The sequence below is a fragment of the Myotis nattereri genome (genome assembly GCF_964212035.1).
Source record: "Myotis nattereri genome assembly, chromosome: 10".
Classification (NCBI taxonomy): Eukaryota; Metazoa; Chordata; class Mammalia; order Chiroptera; family Vespertilionidae; genus Myotis; species Myotis nattereri.
The window spans coordinates 77,788,030-77,803,879 of record NC_138085.1 but is presented as its reverse complement, the minus strand read 5'-3'; positions in this window follow the sequence as shown (position 1 = coordinate 77,803,879).

Below are 15,850 nucleotides of genomic sequence, written 5' to 3'. Positions count from 1 at the left end.
GACCACCAGGGAGCAGATGCTCCGACCAGTAGAGGAGGGAGCCTGATTCCTTGTGGAATCAGCTGTAGGTTAGGTTGCTGCTGGGTCACTATTGGCCCCAACTCTGGTTCACCCACACCCTGGACCCAAAGAGGAGGGAGGAGGGAGCCTGATTCCTCACAGAATCAGCATGGGTTAGGTTGCTTGCTTGGGGGGGAGGGCAGGCAGAGATTAACCAAAGATATTATATGCACACTAGAGGCCTAGTGCACGGATTTGTGCACCGGTGAGGTCCCTCAGCCTGGCCTGTGGTAATCAAGCCGAAACTGGCTCTCTGACATCCCTGGAGGGGTCCCGGATTGTGAGAGGGTGCAGGCCAAGCTGAGGGACCCACCAGTGCATGAATACATGCAGCAGTCCTCTAATATATATAATTTTTCATTCAACAATTAAAGTTTAGGGATAACTAGGAATATTTCTAAGGTAGTTTTGGTTTGATTTTTGACTGTTGAAATCGAACACTGAAAGTTCAGAGGTGACCTCAATTGCTGTTTTCGTGTTTTGGGTGTGTTGGGAACTTGAAAAGCAATGTGAAGATATGTACTAAATTGCTCAGTCATTATTTCTGAAGAATTACACTTACTGTAAAATGAATTTTGCTAATGGCTCTTTTGTTTTTTATCTCTATGACTCCTACAGTAAAATGCCCATTCAATCTTTTGCCCATTTCATAGTTGGATTGTTTGTGTCTTTACTGTTGTGTATGTGTATATATATGCTGATATATATGATACTTGTCCTTTGTCAGATATATGATTTACATTATTTCTCCAAGCTTGTATCTTTTTATTTTTCATCCTCTTGGCAGGGTCTTTCAAAGAGCAAAAGTTTTTCATTTTGATTAGATCAAATTTATTGATATCTCCTTTTATGTATCATGTTTTTGGTTTCGAGTCTAAGAACTCTTTGCTTATCCTTTATCCTGAAGATTTTCTCTTATTTTAAAAATAATTGTACAGATTTACACTACATTTAAGTTCATAATTAAGTTATTTTTGAAGTTATTTTTGTATGTGTGAGGTTTTTTGTTTCTTTGTTTACTTTTGTGTGTTTTTTGTCACTTGGATGTCAAAATGTTCCAGCCTTATTTCCTGAAAAGAACATCCATCTTGCATTGGATTGCTTTTGTAAATTTATCAGAAATCAATTGGGTTGATTTTTGTGGGTCTATTTCTGGGTTCTGTATTTTGCTCTATTGATTTATGTGTCTATTCTTCTTCAATACCACACTTTTAAAAAATATATATTTTATTGATTTTTTTTACAGAGAGGAAGGAAGAGAGATAGAGAGTTAGAAACATCAATGAGAGAGAAACATTGATCAGCTGCCTCCTGCACACCTCCTACAGGGGATGTGCCCGCAATCAAGGTACACGCTCTTGACCGGAATCAAACCTGGGACCTTTCAGTCCCCAGGCCAACACTCTATCCACTGAGCTAAACCAGTCAGGGCTTCAATACCACACTTTTTGAATGCTGCCGCTATATAGTAACTTTAAATATTGAATATAAAGTGAATAATCCCAGATTATTCTTTTTTGGATTCTTTTAGGTATCATAGTGATTTCACTTTTCCAAATAAATTTTAGAATATATCCACAAAACGTCTTGATGGGATTTTGGTAGGAATTATATTAAACCTTTCCCTAAATTTAGGAGAAATTACATCTTTGTTATGCTGAGTCTTCTTATCCATGCACACAATATGAATTTTCATTTATTTGGGTCTTTTAAAAATTTCTTTCATCAGTATCTTGTAATTTTCAGCATATAAGTCCTATATATGTTTTGTAAAATTTATATCTAAGTATTTCATTTTCTTTAGAGTGAAGATAATGATATTGTGTTTTTAATTTGTTTCCACATATTCATTGTTAATATGGATATGTGAACTTGTATCCTTGCTAAACTCACTAATAATTTCTAAAATTTTTGGAGGGGTAAGCTTTTTGTAATTTTCTAAATGAATAGTCATGTTATCTTCAGATTGGGACAGTTTGTTTCTTTCTGTCTATTCTGTATGCCTTATTATTCTTTTGTTGAAAACATATTTTTTTGATTAATTCAGAGAAGAAGGGAGAGAGAAAGAGACAGAAACAACGATAGGAGGGGATTGAGCCGGCAACCCAGGCGTGTGCCCTGACCGGGAATGGAACTCGGGACCCTTCACTCTGCAGTCCGATGCTCTATCCACTGAGCCAAACCCGCTAGAGCTGTAGGACTTATTATTCTTTACCTGGCCTCCTTCCATTGGCGAGGCGTTTTGCCGGGAGCCGGTCCATGCTTGCTGTTTCAAGGGACCTGGCATATATGGCATACTGTTCTTAATATGTTTGCTCACCTTCTTGGCACTATGTGTTTTAACCAAGGTCACCTCTCTGAGAAAGGTTGTTTCCCCAGGTAGGGATTTTCCCCTGAAGTTAGGGAGGGAATAAAACCTCTTAACTAAGTGCCAGGTGGGTAATTAATCACTTTAACTATGAACAATCATGCTTAAGCTACATAATCTTTACTCCCTGGAATGGAGATAAGAAACGCCCTAACCTTTGAAATAGAGATTGATAGGATTGGAATCAACTGGTATAAATACAGATGTAAGAAGACAGAACGAGAGAGACAGAACCTAGGCACAGAACCCACACAGAACGTTCTCTAGAGACAGAAGAACTTTGCTGGAGAGAACATGGCAAAAGATCCTGGACAGAAACTGGCTTCAGAACCTAGAGACAGAACCTAGCAAGAGAACATGGCAAAAGATCCTGGACTGAACCTGACTATAGAAATTGGCAAGAGAACCTGACTAGAACCTGGTGACTGAACCTGGCTGGAGAACCTGGACAGAACCTGGCTGGAGAACCTAGCGAGGGAACATGGCTACAGAACCTGGCTGGAGAACCTGGAGAACCTAGCAAGAGAACATGGACACAGAACCTGGCTGGAGAACCTAGCGAGGGAACATGGCTACAGAACCTGGCTGGAGAACCTGGAGAACCTAGCAAGAGAACATGGACACAGAACCTGGCTGGAGATCCTAGGCAGAACCTCTCTGGAGATCCAGACCAGAACTTGGCTGGAGATCCTGGCTGGAGATCCTGGCGAGGCTGCTGATCAACTGAACGCTGTCTCTGTGTCATTCCTTCTTCGCCGACTCCGTCCACACCTTTGGGGACCCCTGGACCTGCTGGGGTTGGACCCCGGCAGCGTTTCAGTACTATGTTGAGTAAGAGTGGTGCTTGCCTGATCTTGTTTATAGGAGGAAAGCAGTCTTTCACCATTAAATATAATGTCAGGTATTGGGTGTGTGTTTTGTTTTGTTTTGTTTTTGTTTTTTTTGCAAATGCTTTTTTATAAATATATATTTTTTTAATTTCAGAGAAGAAGGAAGAGGGAGAGAGAGAAACATCAGTGATGAGAGGGAATCATTGATTGGCTGCCTCCTGCACGTCCCATATTGGGGATTGAGTCTGCAAAACCATGACCTCCTGGTTCGTAGTTCAATGCTCAACCACTAAGCCACACTGGCTGGGAGCTGTCTTTTAATCAAGTATTTTTCTTTTATTTTTAACTTGCTGTGAGGTGTGTTTTTTAAAAATCATGAATGGGTGTTTGATTTTGCCTAATTCTGTATTGTGTGCATACATTTACATTATAATGTAATTTGACTTTTCTTCTTTAGATTGTTGATGTGGATTACATTGATTGATTTTTTAGCTATTGAACCATACTTGCATGCCTACAATTGATACCAGTTGGTCATAGTGTATAATTCTTTTGATTCATTGTTGGATTTGATTTGCTATTTTCTTGTGGATTTGTGTCTAAATTCATAGGAGATATGACCATAGATTTTCTGATGAATTGATTTATGTATTTAATTTTTAACTTTTCTGTGTATAGCTTTACTATGAATTTTTAAGCATCATGTTTTAAATAATAATTAATACTATTTTAAACAATCTGCATTTTACTTCTTTAAAATCATTTTTTAACAAAAACTAAATTAATTGGAAGTGGTATAAAGAGATTGTAGGATTTATTCTGTGTGTGTGGAGAGAGAGAGAGAGAGAGAGAGAGAGAGAGAGAGAGAGAGAGTTTGTTTGTGAGATATAAATTAAAAAAACAACAAGTGAGGCAGTATTACTAAAAATTAAATGATAAGCACAACATGGAATAGCAATCAAGTGCTTCACAATTTCCAGAAGTCTCTTTATCCCATAGCAACCATATTTGGATTTTTCATGAATGATGATTTCCCTATGAAGAGACCCATAGATCTATACCTGCTCTTTATTACTGATGATGATGATGATGATGATGATGATGCTAATAATGATAATGGAAAAGAAATGGGCAAGAGAGAGGAAAGAAAAAGGGAAAGGGGTCATGGTGGGGGCGGGAGGGGAAGACTAGTTAATATATAACAGTTGTTGAGTGCCTATTGCTAGGAATTCTGTTTTTTTGGCGATGCATCTAGGGTGATTTCTTCCCTTTCCTTTCTGTGATCTTCTGTTCACTTTCATCATATTGGTGTATCCTGACAGAGTGTGCCAGCTATACAAGTGATGGCTCATTTCTCTGTGTTCATCACATTACCTAATCTTAGTAAAATTTTTATAACTTTTATAAGGGTGATAAGCCATATTGTTAATTTATTTATCTTTCACTGAATTCTTTATTTTATAAATTATGCTTAGTATCGGAGTAAATAAGAACTGGGGATCAAATTATTGTGAGTAGAGACTGATGTCTTCATTTTTAATATTTTATTTCAATGGATTTTATTGGAGTTTCATATAAGTTTATGGTGTGATAAACTTGTATCTGTCTTTGTTTTCTCCACTAAACCAAGAACTGTGATGCTGCATCATGTGCCTTTGGTTTGGGGACTTGGATGGTTTTATTTTAAGTCATGTCACTTAACATTTTGGGGACTAACTTTATCCATACACAAAGCCCTGCCTGATCTTCACCTTTGAACCTGGGTTCCTCGAAGACCCAATTTACTCTTCATTTTAGCTTATGATCCGCAGTGGGAGAGCAATGCACCGTTCAGCCAAGTAGGCTCAGCCTGGAAGAGCCTGTCTTTCCCCCAAATAAAATCCAATAATGAGTTTTCTGGAAGAAAGAGCTAGTTGGACTGTTTGGTGAGGAAAATGCCCTGATGAGGTAAACTCATCTGACTCTACTTGGTCCTTAAGGCCTAATCTTTTTATATGGGAAACATCCCAGAGAAGATTCCATGTCATAAACTCTAATGGATGCCAACTGGGCTCTTGTGGAAAGGGAGATTATTTAGAAGGAATGCTTTTAGAAGATATGGCATAATAGGTGGGTATTTAACACAATGCAATATTTTTGTTATTTCTGTAATAACTGTTACATCTGAATATACTCTTCATGAAATACATCAGCTTAAGAACTCTACCATGATTGTAGCCAAATAATGTCACCCCTTATATAGCCATGAAAATCTTGAGATTAACCAGCCCCTGGGTGCTACTTTTAATGATGTTTTCGCAAGCAGCTTTCTACTTAGAAATGTGAATATTTGGCAGATATTTTCATATTTGTGTTGTAAAAAGGTCATAAAACTGAAAAAGTAGCCAAATTCTCACTTGATAGTTTTTGAATCTTTAAATTTGTTCATGTATCAAACAGGGATTTTTGAATAGCCACATGCTACATTCCTTGTTAGTCATTGGAGTTAGAAAAATAAAGAAAAAGACATTTATTTGCTCACTCATTCATTTAGAACTCATGTTTGAGCATACATTATGTCCCAAGGTTCTGTGAGGTGATACAGAAGTAGGTATGGTACATCCATTCATTCATCAATGCTAGAGAAATACTTTGCAAGTGATGAAGCTATTGCTTGAGGACACAGAAGTTGTTCAGCATCGAACTAGTTAGTCTCTCTCTTCTCCTGACCATACAAGGTACTGTGAGCACATATTAATTTAGCTTATTCAAAATTCACCATCTACCTACAGAGTTCCAGGTCCTATGCCAGTCACTTTGGAATAATAAGATGAAGAAGCAGGCGTCTGTCTTTGAAGAACTTGGTAATAATGGAGATAAGGATGCTCAGGAATTTTGTACTGGCATGTGTGTGTGTGAGCACAGAGATGGGAGCGGAGAAGGATCCTACAGAAGTGATGCATGGAAAACATGGAAGGAGATGGGACATCAGTGTTCCAGCCACAACTGTTAGGCATTAGAGATCTGAGAGAGCTTGTTATGTTGGAGGGACTCCATGTCATGTGCTGTTACTGGATCATGGAGTCTATGGAAGAGCATTGGGGGAGGTCTTGGATATTGGGAGAGAGCATTTGGATATTGTTCCGCAAGGGATGGTGAGTCAGAGACCTACTTTCCATCTGCCCTGCCAATATTTCCCAACTCCACTTCCCTGAACACCCTATGTATTTTGCTTCAAGTAATAGTAATATTGTTTGAGCTCCACAGTTGCAGAAAGAAAAGAACAGCCATCAGGACAAGTAGATGAGAAGAAAAACATGGAATCAATCCAATGTGTCAAGACCCAGTTGTCACTGCTGCCACCTCCCATGTGGGTTATATGAAGCTCCTTTACTTGTATTTATCTCCTCTGGCCCTCCCTACAGACTTCTGGGGTAAAGTGGAATTGCCTTTGTTTGCACATGAAGAAACGGAGGCCCTGGGAGATGAGTGGCTTTTGCCAAGCCGTGCAGTTCCAGAGCTGAGGCTTCTAATCCTAGTGCAGTGTTTCTGCCGTGAACCAGGTGAGCTCTCTGTTCTGCCGCCATCCCTGTGGGTACTGGCCCGCCTTCAGGATGTACAATTTAGAGTGTGAAAGAGATGGGTCCCTTACCTATAGGACTACTCTTGATCTCATATTTATAGCCAGGATTCAGTCATTTATTAATCACCTAGTGTGTCCATTTTCCTGCTCCAGAGTGTTTAGGTCAGACCTGTATTTGAATTCCAGCTCTCATTCTACATACCCCTTAATTTTGAGCAAATTTTTCAAATTGTAGTTCTTATTTCCTCATCTGTAAAAATAGGTACATTCTTATTCCCCAAAGCACGAGATGATGTGGAAGCCCTATGATATCAACAGAGAGCCTGATGTATGTTAATCTCTCAGAGCCATTATCCAATAGGTACAATAATTAATAAGATCCTGGTCCTGTCTTCTCCATGTTTTAGCCCAGTGAGAACACCGAAATTTTGTTTTTGTAATCCTCACCTGAGGATATTTTTCCATTGATTTTTAGAGAGAGTGGAAGAGAGAGGGAAAGACAGAGAGAAATATCCATGTGAGAGAAACACATTGATTGGTTGCCTCCTGCACAAGCCCTGACCAGGGCCTGGTCCGGGAAGGAGCCTGCAACTGAGGTATATGCCCTTAACTGTAATCAAACCTGGAACCCTTTGGTTTGCTGGCTTGGTCTATCCACTGAGCCAAACCGGCTAGGGCAGAGCATCAAAATTCAGAAGAGCAATTGAAGTTTCAATAGGGTAAGAAGACCGGAAATCCCAGGCACCCTAGACCCTTTCTTAGCACAATGGAATCAAGCATTTTGGCTATTCACCCTCTTTTGTTCCTTCTGGCAACCATAACCAAAATATATGGTTGTCTAAGAAAAAAGCCTTCTATGAGGGAAGTGGATTGACTTAATCTTGGGAATACCATCCTCTTCCTTTTCCTCTACTCCTTCCTGTGCCACTAAGGGCTCTTAAAGTTCCTTTGTCCACTCCTCTAGCTGTTTTCTTAACCTGCTGAGACTTTTTCTGATTGGGTATCTTGTGGAACTGGAAGTTGCTTTCTTAGTTATGGCAGTAACCTATAGACAAACATGGAGCCATGGATTAGAATGAGTTAGGTCTTCCTAACTACACAAAACACACATATGCCATACCCCCATGCACACATCACACATACATACACAAAACACATGCACTCACACACCTCACATACACACATACCACACACACCACACATGTACAAACACAAATACATAAAACATATACAAACACCCACATCATACAAACACATACTACACCTAAACCCTCTATGTGCACATATGCAAACACACCACACATGCATACATATGCACATACATCACACACACCTAGACAGCACATGCCTGTTTGCATTTAGTTTTGCTTCTTGGATGAAGAACTTTACATAAATGAGAACATAGGTTAAGTATGCCCATGTTGAAAGATTTGGCAAATGAATTCAGCCTGAGAGGCATTGTTGAGATCCGAGGACTTCCACAGCATCATTCGCAGGGGTCAAGCCCTGCTGGGGCTGGCTCGGAGTTCTTTGCCAGCTTTGAGGGTGTGGTGCGGAGGATCTGATGTTTGCTTTAATGACTGTGAGAAGTCTCTTAAACAGATTGGCTGCCTAGAAAAACATTTCACATGCTTCTCAGTTCTGAACACTGGCTTCGTCAGCCATGACCACAGGGAGATTAAGTGTAAGTTTAAAACTTTCTCCAATCAGGCCATAAAAATTGTGGTTTTCCTCCTCTATCAAATTAGCTGATCTCATTTAGGCATGACCACTGCTTATACACAATCAAACTATAGGCAGACACTTCTGACTTTGCTTCACCAGAACCTAAACAGAGGTTCACATGCAGTGGAGAGAGACCCTCACAGGGCTGAGGTCCATAGTACATGCTCTGGGAGGGCAGGTACCTTATCTTGTTTTCTGGAAGCTCCCCCCCCTCCCCCCCCGCCCCACTCCTGGGACAGAGACTTCTGCTAACAGAGTATGAGTTCTTTCTGGGAGTTTTATTTACTCTTTCATCTCTGAGGTAGATGCCTGGCACACAGTGGACTTAGCAGGACATACTTGGGTAACTTCTAGAACTTTACCTTCTGAACTTCACTAGTCTAGGCTCAGACTTTGATTCTTATTAAGATGACCACTCTCTGGAGAGAGGACTCACAAAACTGGTCTTCATGCCTGCTGCCTGTGTATGAGTGAAGGGTGGGGAGGGAGAGGGGAGAGAGGCAGTGCTGAGGTGGAAGTGGATGCAACCAGGGCGGAAGTTAGGAACAGATAAGATCTTTTTCTTCTTCACTCTAACATTCAGCTACATTTTATTCTAGTTATTTTTGTCTGTTTTTTTTCTTTTGTACTGTTGAGATCATATTATATGAAAACTACTGTACTTTGACTTTTCACTTAATATAATTAATGCCAGCCCTTTTCCATATCATTAAATGACATTGCAAATATTATTCCCAAAAAAACCCCACAAACTTTTGCACTGTGCACGTGCACCATCATTTAACTAGACTTTCCTCCCTTGTTTGGCAGTAACTGATTGATAAAGAGCAGAATGAAGGGTCTCTTGAGGCATGGAGATCAGTGTTAGTTCTTGCTTGGGACTGTCCTAGCCAGGCTTCTGATCTTACTGGGTCGAGGCAGTTGTTTTGTGTTCCCCCGAACTGGTTTATGTTAGCCACCCATTTGATTATGTAGATGGTTTACTGGGGAGTCAATACGATGTCTATCAAAATGAGAATATTCCCATTTTGTGCCTTTTGACTTTTGTATTTTGAAATAATAGAAATGACACCTAAACAGATGGATGACTCCAGGCAAGCAAGTCCAAACATCAATGCAGGTTTTTTACCTTTAAGCTTTACTGAATATCTCAAAAGAGCACAGAGAGTCTATTTGAATGTTAATCAGCTTAGGGCAAGTTTGGGGCCTCGGGAAACACAGCAGCGTGGAGTGAATAAGCTCAGGATCCTCCTTTGGGTTGTGTCAGCGTCGGGGCCAGCGAGTTCTGTGCTAATGATTTGATGTAGGATGAGGGGTATCCTAGCCGTGCATCTGCTGAGGAAGTGCCTGTCTAGGAAGAGACTGAGCTGGAGGCTTGGAAGCATTGAATTTAAAGTGAAAACAGGTCTGTTTTGTTGGAGATTCAGTAGATCTGAAAATGGAATCTCACAAATTGTTTGTCAAATTGGATTTATGGGAACAGACTGAATTAGATATTATTCAATTGAAGATATAAGTTAGAGGTATATTGATATGCAGGGTGCAGCAAAAGTAGGTTTATAGTTGTTCATATTAAAATAATATAATGATAAATAATACAAGAATAAACTGCTTCACATACTCATAACTGTAAACCTACTTTTGCCCCACCCTGTGTTTGAGATGCAATGGTGTCATTTCCAAAGGTTCCTAATGTATTTTTTAATATTTAACATACACCGATGTGAGGTGATACCTCATTGTCATTTTATTTGTATCTCTCTGATGATTATTGTCTGTGAGCATTGTGCTATATGCTTTCTTGGCCATCTGTATGTCCACTTTGAATAAGTGTCTATTTAGGTCCTTTGCTGAATTTTTAATTAGGTTGTTTGTCTTCCTTTTGTTAAGTTATATGAATTCCTTATACATTTTGGAAATTAAACCCTTATCAGATGTATCATTGGCAAATATCTTCTCCCATATGGTGGGATCCCTTTTCATTTTGTTGATGGTTTCTTTTGCTTTGCTGAAGATTTTATTTTGATGTAGTCCTATTTGTTTATTTTTTCCCCTTAGTTTCCTTTGCCCAGGAGATGTATTGGCAAACATATTGCTTTGAGAGAGGTCAGATTTTGCTGCCTATGGTTTCTTCTAGAATTCTTATGGTTTCATGACTGACATTTAAGTCTTCTATCCATTTTGAGTTTATCCTCACCTCACACCTGTCAGAATGGCTGTCATCAACAAATCAACAAATGGCAAGTGCTGGAAAGGATGTAGAGAAAAGGGAACCCTAGTACACTGGTGGTGGGAATGCAGACTGGTGCAGCCACTATGGAAAACATTATGGAATTTCCTCAAAAAATTAAAAATGAAACTGCCATTTGACCCAGTTATCCCACTTCCAGGAATATATCCTAAGAAACCAGAAACACCAATCAGAAATAATATATGTAACTCTATGTTCATAGTGGCATAATTTATAATAGCTAACATCTGGAAACAGCCCAAGTGCCCACCAGTAGATTAGTGGAAAAAAATCTGTGGCATTTTTACACCATGGAATACTATGTAGCAGTAAAAAAGGATTTCTTACCCTTTAAGACCACATGAAGGGACATGGAGAATATTATGCTAAGCAAAATAAGCTAGTCATAGAAAGACAAGTATAAAATGATCTCACTCATATGTGGAATCTAATGAACAAAATGAATTTATGAACAAAAAATATCCAGAGACACAGAAGCATGGAACAGAGCAACAGATCTCTGAGGGAAGGCAGGGGAGGGAGTGTTTGGGGGAGAAATTAACCAAAGAACTTATATGCATACATGCATAACCTATGGATACAGAAAATTGTATGGTGAAGGCCTGAGGGGGTCAGGTTTGGGGTGGAGGGGTCAATGGGAAAAACAGGGGATATATGTAATACTTTAAGAAATAATGATAAATTTTAAAAAATTAACATATGCAGTACCTCTAGGATGAATAAGACTATGTTAGAAGAGAGGTAAGAAGGCAGGAAAGAAAATTTTAAACAGAATTAAAGGTAGTTTCTCACTCAGTGGAAATTATGGTTTAGCAGTCATTGCATGGTTAAGACAAGGCAGAGTAGGGTGGGGCCTGACCATGGCAGGACTGAGGATGGACATGACCTACTTCAAGACACCAAGTTAGAAATTTGAAGTCAAGGAGATAGACATGTTTCTTGCCCGCCAAATCCTGCCTCTCAGCCTAGTGGCTTTGGCAGAGTCCCTTAGGGCCTTTTGAGAGAATATATTGGGATAGGTTGGGTGACTTAAATATTAAGTATAGGAGATGTAAGTCCTACCTGGCAGAATTTTTCAAACTGTAGGTTGTTACTAACATTTGTATAAAACATAAAGTAGAACAGAATGGAGTGAAACAGAAAATTTCAGAGTGATATCACAGAGAGTGAAGAGAAATATGAATTCCTAAAACTTTGGTTTCAGTTTTGAGGGCAGAGCAAAGTCATATAAATTATTATTTTTTTTTGTGACCCCAGGTCTGTAATGTGGAAAACAGTGCCCTAACAGGCTGCAGAAAGCAAATTAGGAAGACAGTTGGTAGGATTAATAAGATAATGAAAAGTTTCATTATAGCATGTTCTTTATCTATACTAATAAAAGCATAATATGCTAATTAGATTGGACAGCCAAAGGACCTTCTGGACATCCTTCCAGATGAAGCTGGGGCTGCGAGGGCGGAGAAAGCCACCTGCAGCTGTGAGGGCTGAGCCCCTTGCACGAATTTCGTGCATTGGGCCTCTAGTTGTATAATAAAGCTTTACACTTACTCCAGTGTTACTAAAAATTGACTTTTGTCCAAGATATTTATAAATGTATATTTCCAAGAACGAATAGTTAAAACAAACAAAAATAACAAAACAAACACTGCCAGGGCTAAATATTAAACAATGGAGAAAACAGCTATAGTGAGATGGTGAGTTTCTGCATATGTGTGCATATGTTTGAGTCTGTTCCTAAAATAGGACTCAGTCTAAGATAGGAATTAGATCGTGCTTTACAAATAGCAATCTGACACTGAATGCAGGGATGGGGCAAATGTAATTGTCTTGTTATTTAGACTCATGGCTCTATGGTCTCAATGGATATTTTTCAGGACAGTTAAGTTGCCTAGGATCTTCTTAACCAACAAGTGTAGTTATATTTTCTTCAGAATATAGAAAAACATATACTTTACACGCAGTGGTTCTCAACCTGTGGATCGTGACCCTTTCACAGGGGTCGCCTAAGACCATCCTGCATATCAGATATTTACATTACAATTCATCACAGTAGCAACATTACAGTTATGAAGTAGCAACGAAAATAATTTTATGGTTCGGTCACAACAGGAGGAACTGTATTTAAAGAGCCAGAAGGTTGAGAACCACTGCTACAGGAAAGAAAGCTTATAGTATTTGGAGAAGTTGGTGTCAGATAAATGGTTTTAATAGACTTACGAAGGCTATTACTCTCACTGGGAAAATATAAATTACTTTGAATACATGAGCCTAAAATTGTTGCTACCAACATGTTTAGGGCTTTGTTACATGACAGAAGTAAATAGGTTGAGATGGCTTAATGGGAAGAATGTTTCTAAGAGAAGATGGTAATATCTGGAAAGGAATTTTGGCAATTAGAAAAATAATGCTGATTGTTTGGAAGTTTTGTCTACCAAGTAGATTTTGTGAGCATGTTTTCATGTCTACCATTCTCAATGCTGGTTTAAAAAAGTACTCCATTTGTTTAAGTGCGTTCACTGCCAGCTGGGTAGAATTCCTTTTACAAAGACCCAACTGAATGGATTGGAGAGGACTCTTTATTTATCTATGATTTCAACTCCACCTGTTTACCATTTTCTTGTTAAAAGGAATTAGCGAGTGTTGGGTATGTGGCTATGAAGCAATTGAACAAATCTCCAGTGCAACTATAATACAAATCCATCTTCAATCCCAGAGCAAATTGTTCTCATTTCGGGAGGGGAAAAGGTATTTTCTCAGCTAAAAACAAAAATTAACAAATATTTTGCAGAAGGTGAACTTTAGGGTCCCAACCAAATCCTGAACAAATTAGAGTGAAGCAGAAACAGCTGTTGGGTAAACTGCACCTCCTAAGAGTAGGTTCTGGGCTGTCAGGCCGGATTGCTTGGAGCTGGCCGGTCCCAGCTTTACCATTTCTCAGAACCTTGGCAAAGAGTGGGAAATGTGGAAAGAGGAACACAAGTTCAAGAACAACAGGAGCTCCAAGCGCTCTTTGCTTTGGGACCCAAGGGATTCCAATGCCGATTTTCTTATTTTCCCCTGGGAAGTAGCCGATGACAATGAAGAAGACTTGTTCTCTGACAAGGGGGCATGAAGCTGTGACGAACCTGTGAGCATGCAGCAGGCATCTCAAGAAAATTGTCATCTCACTGCAAGAGCTGCCCCCAAACAAGGTTTAGCATGGTAATCCCATGACCTTCTCCCATGAAGGTTAAACTTTGCATAACAATAAGAGAAACATCTGCATGTTACCCACTCATAATATAAGTCAAGAGATATGGAATGACTTGGAAAGACTGAAATACAAGCTTGATCATTTTCAAATTCCAAACGAGCTTTTCCTCCACCAAGAACTGTTGTGTTTGAGTCCAAGGGAAGTGTTTCAGTTTCTCAGCATCCTAGATATTTTAGATATGCTAAGGAATTGCTAAGTGATCTCCTCAGCTTGTTTTTCTTATTAAATGTGTTAGAGAGTGCCTAGGGATCCATAAGAAAAGCACACCACTTTCCACCCAAGTTCCAAGGCAATTAGAAATGAGAACAAAGAGAGTGAAAATTTTAAGGCCAAATATAACTTCTATAATGTATAAAGCCAATATGGTTCAGTATGGCTTATTTCTTGGGGCATTTGGGCTTTTAAACTAACTGAACTACACTGACATATTTCAGGGAGGGGGGCGGGAAGAGATTAACCAATTAATTTATATGCATATATGCATAGCCCATGGATAGACAATAATGTGAGGAAAGCCTGGGGAGTGAAGGGGAGCAAGGTGGAAAGAGTCAATGAGGGTGGAGGGGGGCGGAGAAACCGGGACATCTGTAATACATCAATAAAGATAAATTCAAAACAAAACAATAACAACAAGCACTGAACTAGAAATAGAAAGACTCATGGTGCCTGTTCCTCAGGTAGCACCAGCCAATGCCACAGGGAAGCCAAGGCACCAGGAAGGCTATTATTATTGTTTGCCATGCGGCCAGGAAGAATTAAGAACATATGCTCTTGGTGGAATATAACCCCCCCCCCCCCCCCGCCCCGCAAACATTATTATGGTAAAATTTATCTTTTCTTATATAGCTAATTTTCTATTTATAGTGCATACAAAGTGTGAAGCAGATGACAAAGATATGAAAAGAAAATAAAGCTCCTCAATTATCTATCCTTCCCTCCTCACACTCAAGAGGCACCAACTCTCAAATAGTTTCTGTTTTTACTTGCCCTGGTTGTTGTCATTATAATTTTAAATGACATACTTCTATTTCTACTTCCAAAATTGTCTTTAAACAGTATCTGTTGATTCTCTTCTATAAAAGATGAGGAATCTGGCATACTTACACCCCCTCCAACCTCCTCTCTCCCCTTCACGTTCTAATTTTTATTAAGCTTTTTGTTGTTGTTGTTGTTTTCACTTTTTTTTTTTAATGAGGAAGCCTAATTAAAAATGAACTCCTAGAGTTCAAACTTCACTTCATCATGTATCTACTTATTAGCTATGTAATCTTGAAAAAGATATTTTGCCTCCCGAGACTTCAAATTCCTCATTTCTAATGGGGGATAATAATGGTACCTCCTTCATAAGTAACTGTGTGGACAAAATTGGCCAATTCATATAAAGTTCTTAGCATGGTGCCTAATAGTCAGAAAACACTGAGCAAATGTTACATATGGTTCTGGGACAAGAGTAAGTTTTTATCAGAAGCTTGATTCTAAAATCTAATAAACAATATATAATATTATGATTATTTAAATACTTTTATAGTAGAATCAAATAGTGATGCCATTGCCATTAGCTAGTCATTAGTAATAGGAAAGGAACAAAAGGGGGACCAGACATGATAAGCATGGTCAATTGGGCAGCTTCACCAGGAAGCTGCAGTTTTACACTCCCCAGGGAACCTTAGGTTCCTTCATGCAGATTACTGGGGAAGGGACTGGACAAAGGGGAAGATGGATGCATGTGCAGTAAATAGGGGTAACATCAGAAAGGTGCTTGCTGCCCGTCAAACCTGGGACTAAAGATCATTGGCCAGAT